This window comes from Musca autumnalis, unplaced genomic scaffold, assembly GCF_047663935.1.
Source record: "Musca autumnalis isolate F117 unplaced genomic scaffold, ASM4766393v1 scaffold_4, whole genome shotgun sequence".
NCBI classification, from domain to species: domain Eukaryota; kingdom Metazoa; phylum Arthropoda; class Insecta; order Diptera; family Muscidae; genus Musca; species Musca autumnalis.
In genome coordinates, this window is record NW_027411977.1 from 144,381,911 (window position 1) to 144,404,566 (window position 22,656).

Below are 22,656 nucleotides of genomic sequence, written 5' to 3' on the forward strand. Positions count from 1 at the left end.
TTCTGAAAGTCATTTAGGGCTCGGTGACCAATTTCAAGAAAATTAAGGGCGGTTTAGCCGTAATTTTTCAGGATATTCCTCTACCTTCCCTCCCAGGCCTTGGTTTGGCTGGCTTATGTGTTTCACGAAATCGATTATTTCTATATTTTCGTGATTTTTGCACATTATTTCAAATGTATTCGACTAAATATTCAAAAATAAGCAAAAATTCCCTTTATTTCTGCCGTTTTTATAATGAAATATAAACATTTTTACTCTTTCTAGGATAGCGATTTTCTTTAGCCCTAAATTGTAATAATTTGTTATAAAATATAATATTTTTGCACACAGGAACAAAGATTCTGTTCGCAATTATTGAAATTTATACTAATATTGCAGAAAAAGTTCGATATTGACTGGTTTTTTGCCAAAATATTTAACAAAAGTTACAAAAACCGAATATTTTTGACGCATAGAAAACAGGGTTAACAACGTGTTCTTTGTTATTCTCGCTTATAGGGTTGCCATGGATTCAAGCTACATACATTTTTTAATAGCCACAGGACCAACATTTTTTTAAGTATTTGGTTTTTTGAATATTGGTTATGAGGTTCTAAAATACTGAGGTGTTATTATTGGTGAAATTGAAAACCGAATATTTTTGACACTCACTGTACATACACCCCAAGGAAATACGAGCATTATCGTAAAATTTATGGAATTAGTGGCAAAATTTATACATTTTTTAGTTTTGGCGAATGTCTCTGGGTGTCTGAGATGTATTTTAGAGAAAACAAATAATTTTTTGGGGTTTAATGCCGTTATTTAAGGTCGGACTTTTTGTATAGCACATTAAAGCAGACCCTTGCTTAACTCTTTGCGTTTTTAGCTATTGTACTTTATAAAAAACACAAAATTAGTTTCAGATTGCAAATCTTGAGAGTTGTTATTGAGCAAAATATTCCTTCCTGGACGTCGATTAATGCACGTTTTTCCTCAAATTTCTCAGGAAGTTAATATATTCCGCGGAATTCCTGGCGCAAATTACATACAAAATGCATTGAATTGCCTTGTAATATGGTCTGATACAATCCTTGGGCATTAATTGAATCAGAAATGTGACATACATATTTTGTTACAAACCTGTTCCCAAAGTTTCTAAAGCAACAAAATATAATCACTAACAAAAAAGCATGACATTTGTGCTGTGAACAACGTCGTTTTCGTATTACGATCATTGCTGTTACTATAGGCGCGAAACGTTTCGTATAATTGTACATTTCTGAGTCAACTGATGCCTAAGGATTGTATCCGACAATATTACAAGCAAGGTTTTATCCTTGCGATTTTTTTGTAATGTAAATGCATATTTTCTAACATCAGAACGTCATTTAGGACTCAGTGACCAATTTCAAGAAAATTAAGGGCGATTTAGCCGTAATTTTTCCGGAGATTCCTCTACCTTCCCTCCCAGTTCTTGGTTTTGCCTGGCTTATGTGTTTCACGAAATCGACTATTTCTATATTTTTGTGACTTTTGCACATTATTTCAACTATATTCGACTAAATATTCAAAAATAAGCAAAATTTCCTTTTATTTCTGCTGTTTTTATAATGAAATATGACCAGTTTTCTCTCTTCTGGGATAGCGTTTTTCCTTAGCGCTAAATTTTAATAATTTGCTATAAAATATAATATTTTTGCACACAGAAACAAAGATTCTGTTCGCAATTACTAAAATGTATACTAATATTGCAGAAAGAGTTCGATAATGACCTGTTTTTTGGCAAAATATTTAACAAAAGTTACAAAAACCGAATATTTTTGACGCATAGAAAACAGGGTTAACAACTTTTTCTTTGTTATTCTCGCTTATAGGGTTGCCATGGATCCATGTTACATACACTTTTTAATTGCCACAGGACCAACATATTTTTAAGTATTTGGTTTTTTGGATATTGGTCATGGGCTTCTAAAATACTGAGGTGTTATTATTGGTGAAATTGAAAACCGAATATTTCTTTCTAGGGTCTCAATATTTGCCATCTGATACGAATTTTGTGCCTTTTATAATGTACAATACCTAAAAACGCAAAAAATTAAATTAAATTATTTGGGGGTGACAATAAAAGTATTGCAAAAATTGCCAAATCGATGGTTTCTTCGAGAATTACCAAAGGTGTGTTCCTTAATGAGTTGTCTAACCACTTTATTCATTCATTGGAGCATTAATGAGCTTAGTTGAACCAAAAATTAAGGCTCGGTATGTTCCACTCTAAGGATACTGGTTCCCCAATTTTTAGTAAATCTTGATCCTTCGTTGGAGGATATTTTTGGAGTTTTTTGTTAAATTGGACCCAAACATTTTATGAGGGTTGATATCAGGATGTTGGCTCGATGTATTTAGGAGTTTTGTGTTGTTATATTACATCGGCAATTTACACAAATAAAATTAACATGTCATGATCTGGTCTTTGGAATGGTGGTAGTTGACTTTGTTTGAGCTTTCGGGATCGATTTTTCTGACTTTCAGACTAATGACTATTAAATATTTCCTAATGATGTCAGTGGGGATGTCTTCCTAATCATTATTATATCCGTGAACCCAATTTGGCCAATTTGGCATACTATTTTCCATGTAAAGAATATAGTACCCAAATATTCGGTATTCCAGCTTCTCCAGTAGCGGTTTAATTTCCATATTTGATGGGTTTTATTGGATTTGGCGCAATTTTTTGTATTTATTATGATAGCAGAGGATAATATCTATCTACTTAGTAAAAATTAAATCATATCAATACCATTGAGAGACGAAATAGTGCTCTGTCGTAGGTCGTTTCAAAATACTACACTAGTGTCAATTTTTTCCATATACTTTCCAGAGGTATTTCGATGTTCTCAAAGCCAAAATCGGACTGTTTTGCATTCTTCCATTATCCTACAATACATATTGAGTCAAATATTCATTCTTCGTCATTGTTTATTGTTAATATGGTCCCATGCGTTTTTTACCTGTCTGAAGACCCTCCATGACCACATTTTTTATCACTGAACTTTATTGCATTCAATACTGTTAGTCTATTATTAGCCGAAAAAGTCATAAAAATGCATAATGACCGCAAAAAATTGCAAAAATTTTATAATTTTATAGTACTGATTTTCCCATTGCAATACTTTTATTGTCACCCCCAAATAGTAGTTAATTCTTATTTTTGACCGTATTTGTTATAAATCGAAAATAACCTTTGCATATTTTGACGGATTATTGTTGTAAGGACCTATAGCAAGAGATTTGCACAAAAAACCGTATAGTTTTAACATAAGTTGTTACCATAAACGAACAATTGATATGAAATTTTCTACAATTTTGGTTTTTGCAATACTTTTCTTGCCTAACTGTATGTACGTATTAGATTAAAATAAATTTGTGTAATTATGGTTATTTTGTCACCAAGGAGCCACACAGTGCAGTTGTTGCTGTAAAAAACCCAAGGATTTAGCCAAAACTGCATTTTTGTAGGGTATATGTATACTTTTCTGTCTCACTGTACCTGTACCTGTAATTGGTCCATATGACCAAAACAGGTTAAAGTTGTCTTCATTGCTTTCATTGGCAGCCTGTTTTGGTCATATGGACCAATTAAGGTATGTCATAGGGCAAATACCGCCTTGGACCCCAAACACACAATTTCAACAGTAAAGCACAGAGGAGACTCTGTTGTGGTATGGCGTTGTATAAGTGCTTCCGGTGTAGGGAATCTTGTTTTTATCGAAGGAAATAAGGATAAGATGAATTATTTAAACATTCTTAAAGGATAATTTGAAATTTAGGCGCTGAAAAAATGGGATTTGGGACAACATTACAATTTTATCAATATATGAGCCCGAGCAAAAATCACATATTTTTCCAAAATGGATGCTATGTAACTGCCCAAAAGTGATTCAAACACCTCCCCGATCCCCGGATTTGAATCCTATAGATTATTTATGGAGTATTTTGGAGACAAATATAAAAAATCGTAACATCTAAAGTATAGGAACCCTGAAATATGCCTTGCAAGCAGAATGGGGAAAATTCCGATATCTTGCCCCGAAAACTTAGTTAAATCTTTGCCAAAAAGGCTAAAAGCTGTAAAGGATAACAAAGGATGTCATACCAAGTGCTAAACTCCTAAGAAATCCTTTTGGTTTCATGAAACTTTTAGAGTGCATACTTTTCACTGTGAGGTAGAAATCGATATTGTTTAACAATTTTTATTTTTTTATCTAATGTCATGTTCACACGAGCGTTTCAATTACGTTGTTCGCCTGTCGAACGACGTACACGAATTAACCCGTTTCCACGACACCATTCGTAATTAACAAAAACATAAACAAAATTTCCTTCATTTTTGTTTCCTTGTTTTCACGAGAATTTGAACCGAAAACACATAAAATATACATTAAATGAATAGGAAAAGTAATAGACTTTCCTTCAAATGTATCTTCTATATTTAACTACACACATTTCATTCATTTTTAACATACAGTGGCACAGGAAAGTATACATACACCCTACAAAAATGCAGTTTAGGCTAAATCGTTGGGTTTTTTACAGCAACAACTGCACTGTGTGGCTCCTTGGTGACAAAATAACCATAATTACACAAATTTATTTTAATCTAATACCTATATTTAATACAATTAAAGAAATTCAATTTTCATAACACAGAAAAGTATACATACACCCCAAGGAAATACGAGTATTATCGTAAAATTTATGGAATTAGTAGCAAAATTAATACATTTTTTAGTTTTGGCGAATGTCTCTGGGTGTGTGAGATATATTTTAGAGAAAAGACAATAATTTATGGGGGTCAAATGCCGTTACTTAGGGTCAAATTTCATACAGTCAACCAAAAAAGTCTACATACACCCTATAAATCTCGGGTTTTAAGGGTAAGGAAGCATTTTGTGAAAATCCAAGTACATAGTTCTATCTCATATCCCTAATAAACAATATTACAAAGATCAAAAATATATTCCATAATACGAATAACGGTAAATTCAATAAAAATTAAAAAATTAATAGGGAAAAAGTGTACATACACCCAATGAAATATTAAGATTACCGTAAAATATATGGAATAAGCAATACAAATTTTACATTTTATGGCTTTATCGAATGTCTCTGGTTGTCTATGATACATTTTAGACAAAATAGGACCATATTTGTGATTTAATTGACGTTATTTAAGGCCAGACTTCGCGTATAGCTCGTTAAGGGGGACCCTTGCAGATTTCTTTGAGTTTTTCAGTCTGGTAATTTATGAAACCCCAGGAAATACAGTGGGACTAATTATTTTGAGATCCTAGAGCGCTTTGAAGTTGTTCTGATGGATAATATATGCTCCTGAGCTTCGCTAAATATGCGAATTCCTGAGTTTTTCATAAATTTTATAGTTTTCACAGCATGCCATGGGTCAAATTACAAGCAAGAACCTTGAAATTACTTTGTAATAAATTTTTGGACCTTAACTCAATCAGAAATGTACAACATTATTCTACAAACCCGCTCCTAAAGTTTCCAAAGCATCAAAATAAAAGCACCACCAAAGAATGTATGAAATTTGTATGAAATTTACACTGTTAACTAGTATGCTCTCGTATTATGATCGTTGGGGTCACTTGAAGCGCTATAAATGTCGGATACTTTTACATTGCCGATTCAATGGATGCTCGAGGATTGTACCAGACCTTATTACAAGGTAATTCGAAGGCTTCTGCATGTAATTTGCCCCATTGGAATGTTGTGAAAACTATAAAATTTATGAGAAAACTCAGGAATTCGTATATTAAGCGAAGCTCAAGAGCATATATTATCCACAAGAAAAACTTCATAGCGCTCTTGTATCCCAAAATTATTAGTCCCACTGTATTTTCCGGGGTTTCATAAACTACTAGACTGAAAAACTTAAAGAAATCTGCAAGGGTCCGCCTTAACGAGCTATACGCGAAGTCTGACATCAACTAACGGCAATTAATCCACAAATATGTTCCTATTTTGTCTAAAATATATCATAGAGAACCAGAGGCATTCGATATGCTATAAAATGTAAAATTTGAATTGCTTATTCCATAAATTTTACGGTAATCTTAATATTTCATTGGGTGTATGTACACTTTTTCCCTAAAATTTTTTTATTTTTATAGAATTTACCGTTATTCGTATAATGGAATATATTTTTGTTGTATATAATATTGTTTACTAGGGATATGAGATAGAACTATGTACTTGAATTTTCATAAAAATGCTTCCTTACCCTTAAAACCCGAGATTTATAGGGTGTATGTAGACTTTTTTGGTTGACTGTATATGCCTCGTTAAAGCTGACCCTTGCTTAATTTTTTGCGTTTTTAGGTATTGTACTTTATAAAAAGCACAAAATTCGTATCAGATGGCAAATCTTGAGACCCTAGAAAGCTGTGAAGTTGTTTTTGTGCATAATATACCTTCCTGAACGTCGATAAATGCACGTTTTCCCTCAGATTTCTCAGGAAGTGAATAGATTCCGCGGAAATCTTGGTGCAAATTACATATAGATGACCTTGAATTGCCTTGTAATATTGTCGGATACAATGCTTGGGCATCAATTGACTCAGAAATGTACAATTATACGAAACGTTTCGCGCCTATAGTAACGGTAATGATCATAATACGAAAACGACGTTGTTCACAGTACAAATTTCATGGTTTTTTGGTAGTGATTATATTTTGTTGCTTTAGAAGCTTTGGGAACAGGTTTGTAACAAAATATGTCACATTTCTGATTCAATTAATGCCCAGGCATTGTATCCGACAATATTACAAGGCAATTCAAGGCCATCTATATGTAATTTGCACCAAGAATTCGGCGGAATCTATTCACTTCCTGAAAAATCTGAGGGAAAACGTGCATTTATCGACGTTCAGGAAGGTATATTATGCACAAAAACAACTTCAAAGCTTTTTAGGGTCTCAAGATTTGCCATCTGATACGAATTTTGTGCTTTTTATAAAGTACAATACCTAAAAACGCAAAAAATTAAGCAAGGGTCAGCTTTAACGAGGCATATATGAAATTTGACCCTAAGTAACGGCATTTGATCCCCAAAAATTATTGTCTTTTCTCTAAAATATATCTCACACACCCAGAGACATTCGCCAAAACTAAAAAATTGATAAATTTTGCTACTATTTCCATAAATTTTACGATAATACTCGTATTTCCTTGGGGTGTATGTATACTTTTCTGTGTTGTGGAAATTGAATTTCTTTAATTGTATTAAATGTACGTATTAGATTAAAATAAATTTGTGTAATACGGCGTTTAGATTATAGTTTTTTGCAGGGTTAACCTTCTTTATGAGGATTTATTTGAAGTATACACAATGGAAATGACATTTGAAACCCAGACCCACTGGGTTAACCCGGTTATATGTAAACGGCCTATAATTATGGTTATTTTGTCACCAAGGAGCCACAGAGTGCAGTTGTTGCTGTAAAAAACCCAACGATTTAGCCTAAACTGCATTTTTGTAGGGTGTATGTATACTTTCCTGTGCCACTGTACATAAATTCTGAATAATTTTGTATTCCCAAAATTAAAGAGAGAGAGACATGTCAAAACAATATTTGTGTATACAGACTTTCAGTTATTTGTTTCCTTTTTGTTTCTGATTTTTTACGCGATTTTGAACTAATGGACAAGAAATGTGTGTGGAATTAAGAAGGAAACACAACCATCTTCCTTCTGCATCTACAGTGAGTGTCAAAAATATTCGGTTTTCAATTTCACCAATAATAACACCTCAGTATTTTAGAACTCCACACCCAATATTCAAAAAACCAAATACTTAAAAAAATGTTGGTCCTGTGGCAATTAAAAAATGTATGTAACATGGGTCCATGGCAACTCTATAAGCGATAATAAAGAAGAAGTTGTTAACCCTGTTTTCTATGCGTCAAAAATATTCGGTTTTGGTAACTTTTGTTAAATATTTTGGCAAAAAACCGGTCAATATCGAAATTTTTCTGCAATATGAGTATAAATTTGAATAATTGCGAACAGAATCTTTGTTCCTGTGTGCAAAAATATGATATTTCATATCAAATTATTAAAATTTAGGGCTAAGGAAAAACGCTATCCCAGAAAAGAGAAAACTGTTTATATTTCTTTATAAAAACGGCAAAAATAAAGCGATTTTTTGCTTATTTTTGAATATTTAGTCGAATATAGTTGATGTAATGTGCAAAAGTCACGAAAATACAGAAATAATCGATTTCGTGAAACAAATAAGCCAGCCAAAACAAGAACTGACAGGGAAGGTTGAGGTATCTCCTGAAAAATTACGCCTAAACCGCCCTTAATTTTCTTAAAATTGGTCACCGAGTCCTAACTGACTTTCAGAAGATAAAAAATATGCACTTACATTCCAAAAAAATAGAAAGGATAAAGCCTTTCATGGCCTTGTAACACATCATAAGTCATTGATAAATACCTGCTCCCAAAAGCTTCTTCGTACTTTTTGTGTTGGAGTGCACAGAAAGGCAGGAAACTTGGTGGTATACTGATTTTCCTGCTTAGGCATTCAAAACTAACTCCATTTCAACAAGATTCTGATGCACATCAAGTTTTGAAGGTACATCAAGGCGAAATTTGAACTAGATTTTTGGTTATAAATAAGCCGATGGTGTGTGATGTGTTACAAGGCCATGAAAGGGTTTATCCTTACGATTTTTTTGGAATGTAAGTGCATATTTTTTATCTTCTGAATCTCATTTAGGACTCGGTGACTAATTTCAAGAAAATTAAGGGCGGTTTAGCCGTAATTTTTCAGGAGATTCCTCTACCTTCCCTCGCAGTTCTTGGTTTGGCTGGCTTACGTGTTTCACGAAATCGATTATTTCTGTATTTTCGTGACTTTTGCAAATTATATCAACTATATTCGACTTAATGTTCAAAAATAAGCAAAAATTCCCTTTTTTCTGCAGTTTTTATAAAGAAATATAAAAAGTTTTCTCTTGTCTAGGATGGCGTTTTTCCTTAGCCCTAAATTTTAATAATTTGCTATGAATTATAATATTTTTGCACACAGGACCAAAGATTCTGTTCGCAATTATTGAAATTTATACTCATATTGCAGAAAATTTTCGATATTGACCGGTTTTTGCCAAAATATTTAATAAAAGTTACAAAAACCGAATATTTTTGACGCATAGAAAACAGGGTTAACAACGTTTTCTTTGTTATACTCGCTTATAGGGTTGCCAAGGATCCATGTTACCTACACTTTTTAATTGCCACAGGACCAACATTTTTTTTAGTATTTGGATTTTTGGATATTGGGCAGGGGTTTCTAAAATACTGTGGTGTTAATATTGTTGAAAACCGAATATTTTTGACACTCACTGTATGTATATAAAATGTTTTGTTCATTAATTTTCATTCACCTTTTTTCTAAAAATTTTTGTGTTTTCAGCAAATTTTTCAATTTTGAATTTAGACATGTCATAATTATTATTTATTTATATTTTCGATAAATTCTCTCATTTGTTAGGGATGGGACATACTTATTCGTCGTTCAGAGAGTATTTCTAATCGAACAACGTAAAAAAATCGTCGTTCGTTCATAGAATTTTGTGTGGGGAAATAAGTAATTTATTCGTAGTTATGGGTCGAACAACGAATAGAGAACGAACGACGTACCGTGGAAACGGGCTATAAACTTACCTGAATTTTGTTAATTTTATTTTATAATTGCTCTGTTCCAGAGCCTGCAAAAAGCTACTATTTTTTACTACGATAACATTTTTTCCTTTATGTTATCGAAAAAAATAATAAAAATCAGTACTGGAACAGACCAAAGTGTAGGAACCCTGAAAAATGCCTTGAAAGAAGGATGGGGAAAGACTCAGATTTCTTGCAACGAAAATTTAGTTAAATTTCATACCAAGTGCTAAACACCTAAGAAATCCTTTTTGTTTAATCAAATTTTATAGTGTGGATACTTTTCACTGTGAGGTAGAAAGAGATGTTTTTTTTAACATTTTCTATCTAAATTTACATGAATTTTGCTAATTTTATATTATTAACTTTAAGTTAAGACACTAATGTAAAAATATAAAAAAGAACAAAACCATTTTATTAACCTACAATTAGCAATCGCTGTTTTAATGAAAGAAACTGAAGTGGATATTTTTGACTGTGACTCACTGTATGTTCATAGTAATTAATTGCTTATGGCCTCGGCACATACGGTCCGTTGTGCTTCGCGCGTTGGAAAGAACAACCACATGAGAAATGTGTAAGTGATGCCAAGTTTGTTCTTGAATTTTTCATGTGGTTATTGTAACGCGACGCTCAACGCGCCGTATGTACCGCAGCCTGTATGGTTTTTGAGCATTCTTATGAATCGTCTGTGCCCGTGCAATAAGCGATGGGTACTACAGATGGTTTCTTAAGCCCTCGGCACATACGGTCCGTTTAGGGGTAGTTTACACTATATGTAAATGTCATATGACATGAACTTTTCCATCGTTATACATATATTCGCTAATATGTGCAATATTGGAGATTTTCCTTACGCAATTTACTCTGTGCGTCCACACCAGCAATAATGTAATAAAACTACGTCTCCACATCAGAGACTGGCTTTGAGTGCGATTGTGTATGATCGAACACTCATAACAAAAAACTAATTCAATTCAATCAGACCGTCGGCTGTAAATTGTTTATTCGAGTCGCTCACACAAACACAAAAAATGTTGTGACCTAACTTGAACGTGGCTAACGTTCAAGTGGCTCGCTTGATTGCTTTGTTTACGAACTCATATTTGATTGCTACTAACGGGACGATCAGCCACAGCGAATGTGATTATTTTGATTTTTCCTTGTGAAGTGAGTGATTTGATCGTACTCAAACTCAGAATATTTAATCTGATTGAAATCACAACAGACGAAAATAGTATGTGTGTGTGTTAAAAAATGAGTTACAGTGAATAATTGTATGAATGGTGGATATTTTCGATTTACAATATTTAAAATGTACATACACAAAAAATTAATAAATTAGTAGAAATTAAATATATATAAAAAACAAAAAAAACGTTTATTTCATTTGGATTTGAGACAACAGTAGTTCTTATAAAAGTACAACAAACATTAATTTCAATAAAGTATGTACCTATATGATTTAAAAATTATGATTTAATAAATTAATTAATTCAAAATTAATTTCATATGTTTCATATAAGTATATGATACTATATACATACTACAGCAAATGCTATTTAAAGTAAATATTTTATAAATATTATAAAAATAACCGTAAATTCATTTGATAGGTTCAAATTTCCTATTAATTTTGCATTTCATGCAATGAGAATTCATAAACAAAAAACTAACTGCTATTTACTGAAATGTTAAAAAAAACACTGAGTTGAGCGAACACGTGAACAATCATTGAGCCAGAGCAAACTCGATTGAAAACGAAAATCAGATTTATGAACGTTTACCAACGAGTCATATGTTCGATCATCCCTTGTTACTGAACAAAACACACAACCACAAACGCTCATTTTGTGTGTGCGGATAAAACTCATCAAACCTGATCGTTTTGTTCGAGCCTATTTAAAAACAATCATTCTATGCAGATCAAACACAACAACGTTATGAACAAAAATCGAGTAAATGGACGAGTGTGATGAAATTTTTTGTGATCGAAGTCATTCTCTGCTCCACATTGCCTCCGTGGATAGATATGGAATGATTTTATTTTGTGTCATATGACATTTACATATAGTGTAAACTACCCCTTAGTGACACGTTGGGACACCCGTTGTACCAAAAAAGTTAAATTATGTTTAACTTTAATGCGTCAGCAATGTTGTTCTTTTTCAAAAAACTTGGCATCACTTACACATTTTTCATGTGGTTGTTGTAGCGCGACGCTCAACGCACTGTATGTGCTGAGCGCTTTATTCCGTTTGTGCAGCATAACTGCTTTTAGGCTGTAAAGGCCTCGGCACATACGGCGCGTTGAGCGTTGTGTTACAACAACCACATGAAAACTTCAAGAACAAACTTGGCATCACTTACACATTTTGCATGTGGTTGTTGTTTTCAACGCGCAACGCGTCGCACAACGTATCGTATGTGCCGGGGGCTTACGAGTGTTAGGAGGTGGCAATAAACAGCATCCAATCGTCTGCATTGCACGTAATATCCACAACATCTATAAGTTTTCCAACATTTAGGCGAAATGCAGACTTTTTATCATCAGTCTCGTTGAAAAGTTTTTGGTGCACTATTTGTCGGCATTGGCATCCCGTTACCTTTGTCCTAGGAACTAATAGCATATTTTCATTTAGAAATTATACAAGTTCTTCGGACTTTCGATGTTGTAACTCAAGTAGTCTCACAACGCCGTTCAATTTATCTTTACCAACAACGATTATTTCTTTTAATTGTTAAGCGCTCGGCACATACGATGCGTTGAGCGTCGCGGTACAACAACCACATGAAAAAAGTGTAAGTGATGCCAAGTTTTTTGAAAAACAACAATGTGGCTGACGCATTCAAGTTAAACGTAATTTAACTTTTTTGGGACAACGGGTGTCCCAACGTGTCACTAAGCGGACCGTATGTGCCGAGGGCTTTAAGGTGGGTACACATTGCCATCTTTAAATGTCAGCTTTGCGGGTGCTTGCTAGTGTGGCCGTTTATTTTTGTCATTCATCATGTAACCACAAAATATTTTGTGGTTGCTGGACGGTTGGACAGTTATCGATAATTGCGAAAAATCGGCATTCAAAACTGACAATGTGTACTGCACTTTAGGGATGGGCTCGATTTGTTCATCGTGTGGGTACGGTGGTTAGAGCACCGATGATGCGATTTCAGGTGTTGGATTTATTGTCAATGGACGATTATCAGAAAATTCTAGGGAAATTTGAGCACCATTATTATAGTTTTTTCGTGTTCGTTTGTTGACTATTGCCAACTTATTTGCATACGGATAATAGTTATTGAAAATTAAGACTTTCTGTACCTGTCCAAATCATTCGAATATAATTCATTCTCATTTCAGTTATACCATGAAACATAATTTTAAATTCAATTTACCATACAGGAAAAATAGATTAATGTAAATTTTTATGAAAATAAAATAATGAACTCCAAAAACGAACATGGTGAATTTTGTGCGTTACATGGCCTCCCTTCGTCCCTCTGATTTCTTTCTGTTCCCCGTGGTGGGCTTACGCGTTGTTATTGTTTTCCAATAGCAGGGAAGCCTAAAGGAATGACATTCAAATAGTCGTAGTCTCAGAGACATTACTACTTGGGTTCGACTGTGTCGAATGTGACAGAGGTCCGAAGAAATACTTTCACTGCCCCGTCGTTTGAAATGATGATGTGGTAGTGCTACCCATCTTGCTTAACCAATAGCTTAGTTCTGTGGCCTTCCTTCCATTTGCTTTTCAATTTATCGATGCGACTTTGCAGAGGGGTAGGGTACTCACTTATTTCCGCAAAGTTTTCACTGGCATGTGTTTCATCCACGGCTAATAGGTTTGTTTGGGTTGGTGCTGTGGCTTGTGGTGTATTGACACGGCGGAATCCGAACATCTATTTTTGGTGCGTTTTTCGGTTCTATGAGTATACTGTGTCCACCATTCGAAACTGGGTTCCTCGGACACCGTCACAAAGCTATACTCAGATGACCTTGAGTCTTCTTCTAACTCTGACCGAACAACCTCTGTTTTTCCGGGATACCTCTGCACTATAGGTCAAACAGCCCATTTCACTGGCCAAAAGTCAGATTTCGCACTTTGTATTTTCACTTATTTTGTGTTACTTTCTTATAAGAAACACTTCAAATATAATAAAAATAAATTTTGTTTTTGTATGAGAAATTATACCGTTACATGGCAGGCTGCCAAATATGTATTATCCAAATATCTTTAAAAACTTGTTAACGAAATACAGTATGCAAAGTTCATATTCGTACACCCTAAAAATGAATAAAATCGTTATTAATTGCATATTTTATGTGCAAATATGAAATAATTGATAGGAATTACCATAACGAAGAAGGATTTAAGAATAACAAACCAAATTTTTAATTAACTCCGCCATTTAGGATAGGTGGCGCTGTGTGAATGGCAAAGTTCGTATTCGTAAGCTCTATATATTTGGAGTTTTTAAGGATTTTCAAAGCAAAATACCGTAAATTTTTGTTCTTTTCTTCTTTTGGAATGCCTCTGTAGAAATATGTAAAAATAACGGTAATTTGATTAAAAATTGTGCATGAATAAAAAGTCGGACGAATATTTGAAATACTTAAGAAAAATGTGCTAGATATGATTAACTATCCCGAATTTTGGACGAAAATAGCTAATAGCAGTCCTTCTGTAACAATAATCGAGGTCTAATATGAAAAAAATGTGGTCAGCGTTTGGAAATGCAAAGAAACGTAATCCGAGCTTAGGTAAAGTCAACACATTTTTGGTTTTTACTTGGTGAAAATCACAAGTTTCGTATTATATTTGACATTAAATGTATTGAAGTTTTAGAATACGGTTTCGAAAATCATTTTATGTCAAGACATAGCGGAAATTACGAGGAATAATCAATTTTTAAGGAAGAGAATTTCCCCGAAAATATTACATTTCTTAAAAAGCTTGCCCCTCGTTCATTTCTGGACAATTTACTTCATTCTTTCGACATTTTTGAACTCATTTTGGATCCTTCTGTAAAGAAATATAATTTTCAAGAAGTAAAAACCATTATTTTCACAGTCATAACCCTCGTTCATAGTAAGCGTAGAATTTCAGTCGTACTCAGACAGTATGAAAACTTGTACAGTTTCATTTTTCTTCATAATTTCTCTAATTTTTCGACATAAAATGATTTTCGAAACCGTATTTTAAAACTTCAATACATTTTATGTCAAATATAAAACGAAACTTGCGATTTTTCCCAAGTAAAAACCAAAAATGTGTTTACGTTACCTAAGCCCGGATTACGTTTCTTTGCATTTCCAAACGCTGAAAAAATTTATTTTCATATTAGACCTCGAATATTGTAACAGAAGCTATTTTCGTCCCAAATTTGGGAATAAATTGCAATAGTTAATCATATATAGCACATTTTTCGTAAGTATTTTAAATATTCGTCCGACTTTTTATTCATACAAAAATTTTAATAAAATTACCGTTATTTTTACATGTTTCTATAGCAGAGTCATTCCAAAAGAAGAAAAGAACAACAATTTGCGGTATTTTGCTTTGAAAATCCTTAGAAACTCCAAATATATAGTGCTTATAGGTGTACGAATACGAACTTTGCCAACCCCACAGGCGCCATCTATACCTAAATGACGGAATAAATTAAAAATTTGTTTTGTTATTCTTAAATCTTTCTTCGTTATGGTAATTCCTATCAATTATTTCATATTTGCACATAAAATATGGAATTAATAACGATTTTATTCATTTTTTAGGGGTGTACGAATATGAACTTTGCATACTGTATGTTTACTTGTATACGTTCAACATTAGCATAAGTAACGATTTGATTAGAAAGTATTCGATATCTATTTATCAAAAATGTCCTCCTATCATCATTTATGTGTATAAATAGTTATTAAATGGGTGTTAACTTTGAATTTTCGAAGAAAGTAGAACATTTTGAGGTTATGTACGCTTTTAAAGTCTCGGCAACGTTCGGCAATGAAAGTGAAAATTGAAATTGGTTCATTAACTCGTGCCGAATGGAGAAAATTTTATGTGATTTTGCGTAAATTTGCTCGACAAGAATTATACAACTTTTTTAGGTTACCATATTTTCCATAATATTGATTTTTTTTGAAGTCAGGGTTAAACCTCTTACCAAATAATGTTAGCCAAATTGGAGTATACAGCATTCTGCTGTGTTCTAAAGTCAAATTATTTACAAATCTTTTATAAATATAGACAGTTATAGTCAAAATATGTCACATCATAGTGTGGGATTTTCAAGGTAATAATTTTAAGGCATATTCACATTAAAACTAAAACGAAACACTACAAAAAAACTTCTGAACTTATCGGATGTCGATGCCTTTAATTCTGTAGACAAATAACAGACCTTCCAGTTTTTGCCTCCAAAGGGTTAAGGTACCATTTGTGTATTTGGTCCATAAAGGGTTAATTTTTTGGCCCACGTTGTTCCATTTTTCTCCCTGAATCTAAAAACGCTACATTAACTTAAACCAAATACTTGTTTTAACTTTAAGACTTTTGGTCAATAAAATGGCCCGTTTGACCTATAGTGCTCTGGGGTAAAGACGACCCGCAGTATATTTATGGATTTTAATGAATTTTTCAAAGCACTGGAATGACGGTAGTCGCACGGGAATATTTAAATATTAAATTTTGTAAGATTCATTTGTCCTTTCATTGTTTTAATTAACTACAGCCTTGACTTTGAAATTGTTCTATTTGGATATAGCTCCCAAATACAATTTAACATATTCACAGTGGTGTAGGGTATCATATAGTCGGTCCCGGTCGACATGATCCTTTCCTTATTGACTATTTTTTTTTCCTCTGCATTTCTAATTTTTCTTTATGGTTCCATGTTGTATTTGATGGTTTGTTTAAAAATCCTATGATATATTTATTTAATAATTATCATAGAATGAATAATCTCGAATTTACATTACTTAGACGCACGGTAATGATGGAAACGTGAGTATTCTTGGATTTAAATGTGCAAATCTAATTTTTGTATAAAATTAGAATAATTAAATACAGACTAAAAAGATTAACATATACATACCATTAATTTGGAAATTATAACCAGCCCTATTCTGAACGCATGGGAGTTGGGAATTTTTTCCCATTCCCACATTTTCGTATTCAGCCCTTACATACCTTACATCAACTTACATCACATTACATCACATCATATTACATCATATACATCATACCTACCTACCTACATCATAACAAAGTACCCAGAAAAGCGGAAAGCCATGCATAACTCATAACTCATGATTTGTCATCGAACATTATATATATTATACATATTGAATATTCGTTTATATAACATATACTACATATACTCATATACTAAGGTGAGTTCCTATTTCAATGTATTTTTATATAGTTTTAAATTTACTAAGTCGTATGCAAGGGGTGACGTAGGGGATGGAAGATACCAAGGAACGGTCCTGACCGGTTTTAACATGGCAAAGCCCAGGATTTATCTTGGTCCCTCTTTCATCTCAAGTGGACACTGACCTCCTCGTGGTGTCACCTGGGGAACTGCCTTTAACACCCGTTAAAGGTAGTGAGCTAACATGTGCCGCGCGTTCACCCATAAGAACGTTAAAAACTTGGGTTTGGGCGTCGGGTTAGTAACCCTCCCCTAGAAAAAACAGCCTACTATGAAAAAACGAAAGAAAAGAAAAACAAACCCCTCTAAAGTTGACGAACCCCGCAAACGTTTTAAGGACCATGATCTGCGAATCTGCACCTGGAATGTTCGCACTCTTTATAGAGAAGGTGCAGTCTTCGCATTGGCAGACGTACTTGAAAAGTACAAGGCCGATATTACTGCCATACAGGAAATACGATGGATTGGGAAAGGCGTCACAACAACACCTAAAGGTGACGCACTGTATTATAGCTGCCATGATGTAAAGCATGAGTTTGGTTGCGGATTCGTAGTTAGTCGGAGACTAAAACATCTGGTATCCAGCTTCACCCCAGTGAATGAAAGACTTGCTGCAATTCGAATAAAAGCTAAATTCTTCAACATCAGCTTTATTTGCGCTCATGCTCCCACTGAAGAAAAGGACGAACAGACCAAAGATATATTTTACGAGCGCTTAGAAGAAACATATGACCGTTGCCCTGCCCATGACATTAAAATCATTCTAGGCGATTTTAATGCCAAAATTGGAAAGGAGAATATCTTTGGCCCAACAGTCGGGAAATTCAGTCTCCACAGTGAAACATCTGACAATGGTATGAGGCTGATAGACTTTGGAGCTGCAAAAAACATGGTAGTTAGCAGTACCAGATTTAAGCATCTCGATATTCATAAGGGCACCTGGCTGTCCCCAGATCAAAGAACAAGTAATCAAATTGATCATGTTGTGATAGATGGAAGACATTCATCCAGCGTGTTGGATATACGATCGTTCCGAGGCGCAAACATTGATTCGGACCACTATCTTGTTGCAACAAAGGTACGTACCCGTCTAAACGTTGCAAATAAAGCACGAACAGACACAACGCGGAAGTTGGACATCGATAGGCTGAAAACACAACAGATAGCCACAGCATATTCCACTCAACTAGCCCAATTGCTTAACGCGAGCACTCCTTGTCCCGATAACATAACAACACAATGGCAAAATATTGCCCACTCCATGCAAACAGCCGCAAAATCCATACTTGGATTCCAGAGACCTCCACAAAGGAATTCATGGTATGACCAGGAGTGTCGTGCTGCTACCGAAGATAAAAATGCGGCATATAGAGCTACTTTACAATCAGTAGCAACGCGTAGCGCACGAGAGAGATATCGGGAGAAAAGGAGAGAAGAGAAACGTCTTTTCCGCAAGAAAAAGAGAGAAATGGAAAAGCGGGAGTGTGAAAAAATCGAGATGTACAGGAGCCAGAATGAAGTCCGAAAATTCTACCAAAGAGTGAAACATCAAACAGATGGCTTTGGTACAGGCACATCCTCCTGTAGAGACCAGCAAGGTAATCTGGTAACAGATACAGATAGCGTGCTCAGGATATGGAAGGAACATTTCTCCAATCTGCTGGTATCCAATAGTGGCGAAGACGATGATACCGCAGATCCAATCCCAGAAGATGGTATAGAATGTATACCACCCGGCCAAGATGAGGTAAAAACAGCAATCAACCGGCTGAAGAATAATAAAGCAGCAGGAGCCGATGGCTTACCAGCCGAGCTGTTTAAAACCGGAGGCGACGCGCTGATAAGGTGTATGCATCAGCTAGTTAGCACCATCTGGAAGGAAGAACGCGTACCCGACGATTGGAACCTGAGCATCCTATGTCCCGTCCACAAGAAAAGAGATAAGACTGTATGCTCCAACTATAGGGGCATAAGTCTACTCCCTATTGCCTATAAGATAGTGTCAGGGATACTGTGCGAACGAATAAAGCCTATGGTCAACAAGATAATTGGACCATACCAATGTGGCTTTAGACCTGGCAAGTCCACCATTGGCCAGATATTTACCCTGCGGCAAATCCTAGAGAAGACCCAAGAGATGCAGATCGACACATTTCACCTTTTTGTCGATTATAAAGCAGCATTCGACAGTCCCCTCCGATTAAAGGTATTCCATGCAATGTCTGAATTTGGTATTCCCGCAAAGCTCATCCGGCTTTGTAAGATGACTCTAACTGATACTAGGTCCTCAGTTAAAATTGGAAAGAACCTCTCCGAAGAATTTTGTACCAAAAGAGGTTTCAGACAAGGAGACAGCCTTTCGTGAGACCTATTCAACATTTTGCTGGAAAAGGTAATACGAGATGCAAATGTCAAAAGAAATGGCACAATTTACACCAATAGCCACATGTTACTTGCCTATGCTGATGACATAGACATCATGGGACGATCAGTATAGGAAGTAACTGATACCTTTAGGAAGGTCGAAGCAGAATCTGCGAAAGTGGGTCTGGCGGTAAACGGCGAAAAGACCAAATTGATGGTGTCGACGCGCAAAGCGTCCATAGAGCTCGGACCAACCGTAGAAGTTGGTACCTATAATTTTGAGGTAGTTAAAGACTTCGTCTACCTCGGCACTGCCATAAACACAACAAACAACATCAGTTGTGAAATAAGAAGAAGAATTGTATTGGCCAACAGATGCTACTATGGATTAAGTAAGCAATTTAAAAACAAAGCCACATCTCGTCAAACAAAAATAACACTATACAAAACGCTGATACTACCCGTGCTAATGTATGGCTCCGAAGCATGGGTACTTGCGCAAGCAGATAAGGCAGTGCTTGGTGTGTTTGAGAGGAAAATTCTTCGAAAGATCTACGGGCCGGTTTGCGTTGACGGTGAATATCGACGTCGTATGAACCACGAGCTATATAAGCTATACAAAGACATGCATATAGTTAAACGTATCGAGATGCAACGATTGCGTTGGCTAGGCCATATCATGAGAATGAGCGATGATGAACCCGCTAAAAAGGCGTATGAATACATGCCACATGGCGGTGCACGCAGAATCGGCTAAGCTTCGATGGAGCACACAAGTGGATGAAGAAATGGAAAGGCGCGGTATTCCAAAAAGTCAAGCGAAAAACAGAGAGGAATGGAGATCTTTTCTTAGTTCGGTCTATGGAACAAATGTTCTGTAATGGGCCAACTAAGTAAGTAAGTACTTCGTATGCAAGGAATAAAAAACAAATAAAAAAGTCAGCTTTGCCGTCAGAGTCAGTCAGATGGCGCTGGTGGTCTGACACAATACATAAACGCCCTCTATGCTTGAATATTAAAATTATTATTAAAATATGGTATTTGGGTAATTGAGTGAACACAAATTCACAAACCCCCTAATCAACAATCAAAAGTGAATTCACGAACCCTGCTTTCCCCCTTATTACAACCAGTTTTCCCCCCTATTTTTAATCTCTGTTCAAATAAACTCCTGTTTTTTGTTCGTTTTGTTATCAAATTTGCAAATTTGTTATTTCCTTCCGCATACAGTATATAAATAATTTATTAATAACATTATATTTTTATATATTTTCAGATGCCATCAAGAAAGAAATGCTGCATTCCAGCATGTAACAGCAAGGAGAGCTGTTGGCCAACCGGCGATGATAATGGCCTAAGATTTCACTCTGTCAGGCCTGGATGGATTGCGATATTACAACAATATGGGCAGCAATATAACAGCAATTCAAATTTGAGAAAAATGTATATATGCTCTCTGCATTTCCACCCAAATGCAATATCAAGGAAAAAATATATATATCGATGGGCTACGCCGACTATATTGCCTGCGCCATCTGCAGCCAGTGCCGATGGCCACAATAGTGAAGTCGAAATAAACTGCAGCCTTCCAGCCGAAATGACCTCTTCAGCTGCATCTACATCTACAGCTGCAGTTGAATCTGTCGTCGTCCACAACAATGATAGCGATAGCGATGATGTTATGGAAATTGATCTAAATGAATCATACTATCATCGCGATGATGATGATGACATCGACGACCGGTCACATACTGAAATGTGGATTGATATTCTTACGGGCAAATCAACTTACCCTTTTTCCCACAGAGAAATAAAATTTTTAATGACCAAACTGCTAGTTTCGAACAAAAGCTATAAAATGGAGGAAAAATTATTTCGGTACCCACCCATAGACTATATCGAACTATATCTACCGGACAGTCCAATGGGCTTTGAAGAAAACACAAAATCCATTATTCGTCAATATTTCGATAGCAAACCACCAGCGGAAAAGCAATGCATTCTTTCCTTCGACGGACTGAAGGTAAGCGATGACGGATACAGATATGTATATGCTTTTCTGTTGAGTGGTTTGCTTTCGGATTGGCATATTTTGGTAGGGGTGGCAGCAGAACCAAAATATACCGATGAGAATATTAGGAGCATGCTCCATCAAATTTTTGCAGCTGTGGCAAGCATTAATGCCACAATAGTTCTGGTTACTTGCGACGCGGACTCAATCCATATGCAACTATTGTACCCATTAAGGGTAAAACGCATAATGTTCGAAGCTGTTCCGGGATATAACTTAATGTGGGCTATTGATGTTATGCATTTGTTATGCAATTTTACACATGCATTTTATAAAAAAAAAAAAACATTTTATTTCATGAATCAAAGCCCAACTATACCTACATTAAGACAAAATATAAAATGCAGGCATCATACACATACGAGAATTTCAAATTAGAAAACCTATGCTAAGTTTACATTTACGAAATCCACTTGATTTCAACTGTCAATTCCATAGCTCAAACGTCAAATGAAATCTCATCTGGATTTCATTTGACGTTTAACCTATGGATTTGACAGTTGAAATCGAGTGGATTTCGTAAATGTAAACCAAGCATACATTTAAGTATTTATAACAATAACACTGTAGAAAATCTTGCGGCCAGAAGACCAACAGATGATCTACAGTGCACAATTGATTTAGTATCCGGCATGATTCCACTTATGCGATTATTGCAGCATGAGGGGAACATGTCCTTATATGAAAAAATTTCTATAATAGATACTTTTTGCAATTTTCTTGAAGAATTACAATATAATCAAAAAAATTTATTTATTTCAACCATGAAAGCATGGAAAGTGCTATTGCAGCAATATGGAAATATTTCTTTACTAAAATGCAATACGCATAATACCATTGAAAGATTTTTTGGAGAAATAAGAAAACGCTACATTAACACACCGACTTTAAACAACATGATTTATGTAAAATCGCATCCATCCATACAATGCAGTGGTGGCATAGATAATGACTTATTTTGGAGGGATGAAAAATTTCCACATTAATTTATAATTTAAGTTAGTAATATATTTTTATTTATAAATTTAATAATAATTAATATTAATGCTAACAATTAATA